At 40.4% G+C, this 10,012-nt stretch overlaps 1 protein-coding gene across 1 annotated transcript in view; it reads left to right on the top strand.

Annotated features, from left to right (window-relative positions):
• The window catches only part of LOC125983120 (protein phosphatase 1 regulatory subunit 29), a 32,989-nt gene that overhangs the window by 2,134 nt on the left and 20,843 nt on the right, over positions 1 to 10,012 (top strand). The window contains exon 2 of the mRNA XM_049744061.1: positions 4,891 to 5,068. The gene's annotated coding sequence lies outside the window, so the exon portion shown is untranslated. The remainder of the gene's footprint in view (positions 1 to 4,890; positions 5,069 to 10,012) is intronic.

Genomic DNA, 10,012 nt, shown 5'->3' with positions numbered 1-10,012 from the left:
TAAATAATTGTTTGCAAATTGTTTGTTAAGGCACAAGTGTTGAAAATGTGGTGGCCATTTTTTTCCAGCTGTTTTTGTGATGTAAAAAAAAAAAAAAAAAAAGAGAAGACCTTTCTAGAGGTAAAATGAGCTAATTGAGGCCCAAGGGAACATTGAGGCATGGAGAGGACTAGAGCATGATTGCGTGTTTGCATACTTTTATGAGAACTACTGCTGGCCTCTGCTTGTGTCCTCATTATGAAGCAGGTATTTCCCTGCATGCATTGCAAAGGCATGCGGCCGAGTTTGTTGTTTATATGATGCTCGCTGTGAGCTTCCCTTGTAGGTCAAACTGGTGATTCATCAGATTAATTTAAGAAGAAACTCACACATGAATGCACAAAAGCAAGCAAGCGAGCACTCTCAGGTGCTGTTGCCGATGTCTTTTGTGTCCCATTCACCTGCTTGCCCGGAGGTGGCCCTACGTAGATGTGGATTTGTTCAATCGGTTGTGGGCAAGAGAGAAATGAAAGTTGATACATGAAATAGAAAATACAAGCTAGCTGGAAGGCTTTTATTTTGTTCCTTTTCTGTACGGCACCTAAGAATGATAAAAGGCAAATTAAAACAGTCCCTGTCCTGCTATGAAAGGTTTACGATTGTCAATTAGAATAACTGCAATGTCACAGACCGGCGCTGTGTCCATTTGGAATGCCACGCCGTATTTGAATGTTTTTCTTCCTAATTATTGATATCCCTTATCTCTTGTTATGAGCCTCGCCGGCACACGCTTTGCCCAGCGCATACGTGCGCCTGGTTGCACGGATATAGAAAGACAGATGGGAAGGTGATTGAGATGGATGCCATTCATTAGAAGCTCATTTCAGTCTCCCGCGCTTTCTAATGGTTCCTGTCAGACAGGAAGTTGACCAATCCCGGCCGCCTCTGAGGCCCACAATTCTAACTCGGCGCAATAATGACTTCTTCAGACTGGCTTCAGCCTTAAGCGTTGTTATCTAACGAAGACATTGAGCAGATGTGGGCACTCTTCCCTCTCAGCTCAATGGGCACACCTGGCAAGATCACACCCGCTCTCTTGCTTGCTTCACACTCAAAGACGTGCCTTCTTTGTCACTTCAAGTTCTTTTCCTCCCACGGGGTGTTTTTAAAATTTTCAAGGGTGTTTGGTGGTTTGGCTTTCCATGAGTGACTTGTTGAGCAATTGGAATAAACGACTTTTGTTGCAAGAGTACCTTCACAAAAGTGCAGTATTACTTTGCGATTCAACTGAGCTGCTTTATGAGGTTTTTGAGTTACGAGCTATCATTTGGAAAATTTTCACATAAGCTCATTTCACAACAAAAAGCAATTTGGCATAGTGGGAAAAAAAATCTTCTTGTAAAAAGCTTCAAGCTGTTTAATGCCACTTCCAGTTAAGGTTTACTGTCAGAGCATTACGAATGTAAGAGAATTACTAATGTAAGAGAATTATTCATGTAAGAGAATTACGCATTGTGTATTTAAAAAGAACCCAAATAACATTTCCTTAAAGTCTGCTGACACATAATTCAAACCGTCACGGATGTGTTTACAAAAACATCTATGTGGCAGCAATGTATTTGAACACAAATGGTGCAGCAACACATAGAGACAGACAATATATTAGATAAATAAGACATTCAATCATATCATGTAAATATGCGTCTTAATTAAGATTCCAATCAATTTTGTCGACTACCCCTTAAATGAAGACACATTGACTCATTCTGATCAAACTGATCTTATTGTAAGGTTCAATAATATGGTGTGCAATATATTCTCAAAAGTTACCCTTGTCCACAGTGGTAGCCTAATCTCATCAGACAAAAATAGGCAAACACTTTCAATATGAGAGCGTAAATGAAAATATGTGATCAAATATGATATTATTCAAATATCTCCTGTTCATTTGCAATGCAAAACCTTTTCCCGAACAATTATATCTTAGATGGCCTGTCCGCCCGCCCGCCCGCCGCAGGATGCAATCCCATTCAATGTGCATATCTCAAATATGCTGCCATTGTGTCGGGCTAATTACAGAGATGCTCTTATGCTAAGATGCAGATGGAGGGGTCAAGACTTTCTCACGCTCCAGATGTATTTGTCACCCCCCCAACCCTCAAATTAAAAACTTGAATATGGCACATCATCATAAGGTAATTACAAGAAAGCACTCAAGTATCAGATGAGAACATTTAATGAGATCCAATGAAATCGAATTGAATATCCTCAAACAGAACAGTGTCCTCTTTGTGAAAGCAGAATTTGTAATGCAGCTAAGTTGGCAATGTCTACACAACACCAAAAAAGAGCTCAGCAAATAATGACAGGCAACAGCAAATAACGCCGCTATCAATTAAATCGGGCCTGCTCTCCGAATCGATTTGAAATGAGATGTTAATTTTCTTTTTAGTTACAAATGACATCCATTCACAAGAACTATAACTGTGTTCAAGTATGGACATTAGTTTGTGGATTGATGATAAAAGCACAATTCAGAAATCAAAAAGGGGAGGGGGGGGTAACAAATGCACTTTTATTGAAACATAAGAGATACTTACATGAGTAAATGATGATGCCTTGTTTAGCATATGAAGAAGCTTTTGCCTATTTCCATTTTTGGACTGCATATCATTTTTGTTTTAGCATGTTGCATATTTAATCAGTCACTCTGTGGCCCATTTGGGATTTATTTTTCTTTCTTGACTGAGGGGCATTGGTTGAGTGCTCTTTGCCCGTAGCTGCAGCTGGCGTGCAATCTTTTTGTCATTAACATGCACAAAGTCCAGAGCAAAGTTTGCCTGGTTCCGGTTGATCTATGATACGAAACGCTTGTGCCTCTACTTCATTTAAAAGTCACTTTGTGTTCGGGCAAATTTTCATAACATTCACTCACTGAAATAATACGTTTGCCATAAGTCACAATATGTCAAAAAGAACATTCCAAAGAACACTCCATTCTTTTAAATGTACGGCCTGCACTAAAGTGGAAGTCACATTGTGACCAGAATGTTTATTTTTTTGCAGGGTTAGTTAAAAAAAAAAGTTGTTTTGTGAAGGCTTGCTTTCGATTCTAGTTAAGACCCCTAAATACGCAAATACTTTGACTGATCTGCTTGCAATCCATGTGATTGTTTCGACAGCTGCTCATGTTAATGCAGCCATGATGTACACAAAGGATGCGCTCATCGTGAAGAGCAACGCAGGTGTCGCCTCGTAAAGCCTGACAATAATAACAAAAAGGCTCACGGCCTTCCGGGAAGCCATTTTGGTGGGTCAGAGTGCCTTTTACTTTTTATGTGCTTCGCCCAAGGACTGTCTTTTACGGTCAAATTAAAACACACAGGGATACCACATCCGATGAAAATTATTATTATTTTTTAAAAATATCTCTCAACATTTGTGATACGATTCAACGAGCTGTGGCCGTTTCTCGACATATAAAGCATTGGGGTGTTTTTTTGCAAAATAAAACTGTTGATAGGACGCGGGTATTGTTTGGACATTATTGGACATTATAGTCCAGCAATGAAAGCTTCATATAACCCCCACATGTGGTATTGGTGATTTTTGGAACAAAATCGGGACGATCCGTGCAAGTTGGGAGCTCAAAATTCTGCTTGACCTAACTTGCTACTTCAACCACTTCACATTTGTGCTTCAATTGAAAGCCAAATTGCTTCTCAGGTAGCCAACATTTCAAATTCTAAATAGCTATGTGACTAAAGTGTCGCGCTATTTTCCAATTCAGCCTTTTATAATGTGATGTTTATTTTTTTGGGTTGTGTTCTAAATGAGAAACAACTATAAATTGACACTTCAGTGTCTCCAAAACAAGCTGTAATGATCCGGCAAGACCTTTGTGTGGTTTTCTACTTCCAAGCCATTAAGCCCACACCTCTCCAAACATTGAATATACCATCAGGTGATTTTCTTTTTTTTTTTTTTCCCCCAGCGGAGATCATTACGTTGCTAGTCGTCAAATACAAATTGTCCACGCGTTCACCAAGGGAAGCGTTTGCATATCAAATCTCGCACATGAATTCTTCCGCATACCTGAACCCAAAATATGAGCGAAAAAAACTGTCGAGCATAACGACATTACTCAGTCAGCGATGGCACACTGGGGAGACACTTTGAATGTGTCTCAATCGTCAACTTTGAAGCCTGCACGCGTCCAAAACACTTTGTTTTAGTGCTCGAGGAGACAATTACTCCTCAAGCCTCCTCGCCGCTTGACTGTATGTGCTTGCAAAGCCGCACTGAGCATGCAGCACCGCTTCTTCTCCGCCCATTTAACTTGCAAAAGGATCAGTCTGGTATTATTGCTCATAATAGGATGTCACAGTTTGTTCTCTAACTGATTTTTATGAGTGTGAGTTGGGGTGGTGGAAATGCTGCAGGCTGGGAGAGGATGGAGACAGAGGCAGAGGGGGAATGCGGCTGCACGTCAGCTTTCCCTGACAGTAATTTGCACCAATTATTCATAAATGGGCCGCATGCTTGAGGTGTGTGGTGACAGGTGTCCTCTGGAATGCACAGTGTCCATAACACCACTTAAATGAGGGCATCGCTTTACCTCTTAGCCTTCTGATGTGGCCCGAGTCAGGAGTTATTGCATCCCGGTAACATTTAAGTGGGGCACAACGCTGAAATCCATTTGGCGCTTTGAGGGAAAACTAAAGGACGGATGGACGGACGGGCGGGCGTGAGCCAAGAAATCAACCATTAAAGTATCATTTATTATGCATGCTGGATGCGATTACATAAATAAATCAATCAATAAATAAATACGAGTAGCCATTTTTTTTCTTCTCACAAAATACAGACTATTTGATGTACTCATACCTAACCTCCTATTTTCATTTCTAGTACCAACCTGTGATGGAAGCTTGGTTTGGCAGAAGTGAGTCTTAGACAAGGAAGCAAACTTCTCTCTCAAGTCTTTTGGAAAATCCTCTCCTCACTCTTTCATGACGGATACGCAGCATCAAAGCTAAGTGAGAGGGCGCAACGCAATTGTGCCGACTGACGACAGAGCGGGCAACAGGTAGGAAATGTTTTTGGCCTTCGGTTGATATTCAACAAGGACATATCCAATCAACATGCAATTATTCACCAAAACATACTTTCTTTTTAATTGACTGTATACATAAATTGTTTTAAAGCAGAGCACAGATTTGGTTTTTTTTATTATTATTATATAAAAGTAGACATGTATCACTTTCTTTCAACAGACAAAGATTGTCACCGGCAGGGACGAAAGCATTAGTTAGTGTCTTGGCGTGCGTAGATTATAACTTGTTCACTGCTTTATTGCACTTATTACTCCGGCACGGCTATCATTTGTGCTGACAGTATCGCGCTCACCACTGCTATTAGATCTCGGGGGGGGGTACAAGCGTGCTATACGTGTCAGGCCGTGATAAAGTCAAAGAAATAATTCTTGTAATTACGTCGTCTCTGTTTGCATTCCGCCTACTTGTGTTGGGGAAAAAAAAGTTACCGGAGTGAGTTTATTTACAGAGGCTCGCTCGGGATCATTGCAGTCTTTGTTTCACCTGTTTATTATTTTTTTGTCCAGCAGAAAAATGATGATCCCTATTCTCAAATGTCAGATTAGGTTTCAAGCAAACACCCCCCTCCCCTCCCCTCCCCTCCCCGCCCCTCCCACCCCGGGTTATGCGCATCCATTGCAGCATACTCTCACGGCCTCCTCCGCTGGCATGACTCTGTCCTCGCTTGCACTACCAGTGCAACCTATTTTTCGCATTTTTTTTTGTTTTGTTACCATAATTATCTGTGTTTTGCCACAATCGTCCCAAATTGATTTTCAAAAAGTTATAGATGACTTAAAATGTGAGAAGAGATAGAAGTAGGCAGGCTAGCAAAAATGTTTGGCCTAATTGTGCAGTCAAGCAAAATAGGTTTGAAATGAACTTTTTGATTTTTTTTTTTTTTTTTAACGCCACATCTGTTCAAGTCTGCCAGGAAAATAAATCACAACTACCCAAAAAAAAAAACAACGATGGCATTTGGAAGTTCGACTTTGCGCCTCATGTATGAATGAATTTAGATGCTTATTGCAGCAATAAGAGACTCAAATCACACTATGCATACTAATTAGTGCATTAACATTTTTTTGCTTCAGCGGAAGAGAAACAATTACCAGTTTAAGGCCATTAGAGAGGATCATTATTGATGGACCTAATGAGGAAAAAAAAAAACCTTAGCCTGCCATTCAGGGATAAATTATTGGCAGCATTGTTTAAATACAAAATGCATTTGAACCTTGCTCACATTTATGGTTGAGCTTCTGGAAAACAACATTGTAATCATAAAAAGATTGCAAAGAACACATTGTGGTGAGTAATAAGTCACCAGGGACCTGTCGCGCTAAGGGAGGGCCGAGAGTCAGACTTAGTCACTCCCTAAAAAAGGGAGAAATTGCTTCAAATGACATAAATGTACTTTTACCGATAATTAGGGAACATGGAGTCCCTTTTACTGGCTAAAAATATGAAAAACGTCACCAAGCTGCGTTTGTTCAAAATAACTCAATTTTGCGACTTTTATTCTAATACCCCTATTCGATTCCTAATCATCGATTCCTCGACCAACTCACACGCAAGAAGAAAACGGGGACAGACTGCAAATTGGCACTTTCTGCAAGGGACTGAGAAAGCTCAAAAAGCTGTGCAACTGTACGAACACTCCCATTAAGCCATTTCTCTTGTAACTCCCTCTTTAATTGTGAGCCATGCCTTCGACTGCCTCCTAAAGCCAGTCACAACCAATGCAAGCATTTTTGAGGCCATTACGGGATCATTTATTGGGTAGGACTCTTATTTTTATTTTTTTTGCCAATATTAAAAGGTTTAAATTCCGATTTTTGGTCTATGTCAAAGTACAGTCAGACTATTGTTGTTGACTCTAATGTTCATATTTGTTTTTAAATTTAGAGGTTTAGAGGACAGCTAGCTCTCCATCTGTTTGACTAAGCAGAAAATTAACTGCATTTACACCAAAGGTTAATACACATTTTTGGAGATTAGAACTGAAATGACCTCTGAGGCGGAAATAAAAAGCGGTAAAAATTGTTCGAAGGTCTAAAAAGTGATGAAGGTGAACAGTGAGGGGAATTCAGGTTTTTCAAATGATTCTTTTCCGCACGTGACCTGCAAAGCAAGAGAGCGACGTGGCCCATATGCAGCCAATCCTACGTGTTACGTAAGCTGACCCAGTGTTGTAATCAGATCAGTATGCTTCAAAAAGCCAATCCGCCAGCCACTGCCAAACACTTCACAAAGAATAGGAAAAGACATTCCGACTTTGCACCCGTGGGAATTTTCCACATCCTCAGCGGTCTTTGGGGAGTTCGTTGACTTGCCTTCGTTTTGGTTTGAATATTGTATAGCGACAGTGTGTGTTGTGTATCTGATGTATATTTGATGCGCGCGATGATCGTTGTTCACGATTCTCAAGTAAGAAGAGAAGTGGGGGAGCTTGGAAAGCGACGTATCACAGACCTACCGTGCGTGACGGCTTGTCACATCCCCTATATAGCATTCAGAGCACTTTTCCGTTATTCATGATAACTAAAGCTAGCGGTGGGATCTCCTGTACAAACACACTGTACTTCTAGCTTCTGTTTCTCTCAATCACAACATCCCGACAAGTCTCAGAGTCGACTTTATCGCTTCATGTTTCTGATTTGCCGGTCACGTTTTAGGTGAAAGGACTGTAACCTTTTTCAGCCCAATTTTCTTTGTAAAAATACATTGCGATGTGATTGACTTGGCAACTGTGATGTCATCTTCAGTCAACAGTAAGCGGCAAAATGGCCGTCCCCTGAGATAGATATACCCAGGGGGGGATTTTGCGTCTTAATTCATGTTCCACAAATTCAATATTAATCAGAATGCTACGTTTAGACTAATGAGGGCACGTACAAGATTTTATTGGAAAAAAAAAATTAGGGTTGACTTCCACTTTAAAATAATCATACCAGTAGAACAACAGGAAAAAGAATCAATGACATTGATCAACTGACAAACAAACAAAGACGCAAACTAATACATAGACAATACACAATAGCAGCATATCCTTGGAGCTCTTGCGTTAGTCTTCTCCGAATCCCCGTTCTGTTATCTCAGATGCCTCTTCATTTGTTTTGTCTTTGTAAAAGAAAAGTAAACAGCAGCACATCACTGACTCCAGTCAACGTAGTCATTCATATGAGGTGCCATTGCGTTTCAAAGAACTCATCCCTTTTTACCTGATTGACTACCGGTGATTTACATAATCACTTAGTCAATTTAGACTAGCGGAGGGAGAGCAGATCTGTTTTGTCGTTTATCATCACAGCACGTTCCCCTTGTGTGATTTCTCCACGAGCTCGCACGCTGCGCAAAGTACAGTCGTTGGCAAGCTGTGCTTTCATTTATTCAGTGATTATTTGAAATTGAATTGAAGAGGATGTTTGTTCGAGCATGAATGCTTGCCCGTCCGTGCTTGCCCGGGCTGGATCGTAGAAGCTCTTTGTTTATTTGTACACATTTATTTTCATTGTAATAAGATTTTAGCCATGGTTTGATTTTGTTTTTTACTTATTATTTCCGCTGCATTACACCTGCGCTGACTTAACTAACGTTGTATATTCCGCTGTTAATGAAGGACTCTACAGATAAACAAGAACTCACTGTCAGACATCAAGAACTCTGCAACAAAATAAACTGCGGCTCGTTTAATCTTAAAATAACTTCCCCGGGTCTATTGAGTATGTTCCCGATGAAAGATTACAGCTCTTCAGTAGACAAACAAGCGAGTCGCTTTCGACTTTGCACATTTTACTGACAAGAACATGATGAGCTCTCATTGCCTCCCCTCTCGCCTTTTCGCCACTGTGGAATTCTTTGTCACTCTTCTGAGCATCGGCGTGAGAACAAAAATGGGCTTTGCTGTATTTTCTAGCACACCCACACACACACACATAGTAAGTGGAGCACTAAATGAGGACTTGTTCCTCGTTTGAGACCTAGCCTTGTGCTATTTTGGACCAAAAAAAAAATAAAAAATCATGGCAGGGTTAAATTATCTAGGTAACCTAGAATATGAGGCAAGGCTTGCTTCAAAGATGTCACAGTGGTGCCTCCAGATACGAGTTTAATAATTGGATGGGGAAACCCAAATCATTGTTTCGTATTGAAATGAATGGAGATGCAATTAAACCGTTCCAACCCCACTCAAAATAAACCAAATTATTTTTTTAAGTGAAATATTTCCTAAAAAAAAAAAACATACGTATTTTCTGTCTTTTACACGAAACATGCAAAAACAAAACGGGACTATTTGTGTTATTGTATTCCATTCTATTGTTGTGCAGTGTCAGCGGTGAGTGATAGTACCATGGCTACTCCGCAGGCTGCTCGGGTCAGGAAGCAGAGAGCTCGTAATTGCTCCTGATGAGCTGTTTGTCACCTTGTTTGGAAGCTTCCACCATCACCGCGTGACGGAATGTGTGTGCAAGTGGCTGAATGAGGTAGTTAGGACACCTCGCTGCACCATATCGTAAATGAAGCCCAATTTGCAGTCCTGAATAACTCTCGTTATTTGTTCATGCTCAGCCAGCGCCATCGTGGTTGATTACTAGCTTTTCCTTTATTGTGATGTTAGCAGGTAGGATTCTAGGATCTGCTAATCATGATGGCAAGCCTACTCTAGCTAGCAGATATTAGTATTAATAATAATAATTTGACAAAAATAATAATACATAATTTATTGTTGGTGAAAGAACCCCAAAAGGAATCAGGAAATCTACACCAATGTCACTTTGGAAATCAAACTAAATAGTCAGGCTGTCTGTTATTGGCTCTAAAAATATTTCTGACTGAATGTCACTGCTAGTGAATATGAAAAGGAAAATCTGCATACCATAGTCAACATCCGTTGCCAGACCTTCTTTGCTGACTATATTAGTGTGACACTTAAAATG

This window comes from Syngnathus scovelli, chromosome 16 (genome assembly GCF_024217435.2).
Source record: "Syngnathus scovelli strain Florida chromosome 16, RoL_Ssco_1.2, whole genome shotgun sequence".
Lineage (NCBI taxonomy): Eukaryota > Metazoa > Chordata > Actinopteri > Syngnathiformes > Syngnathidae > Syngnathus > Syngnathus scovelli.
This window is presented reverse-complemented; position numbering and strand designations above follow the sequence as displayed.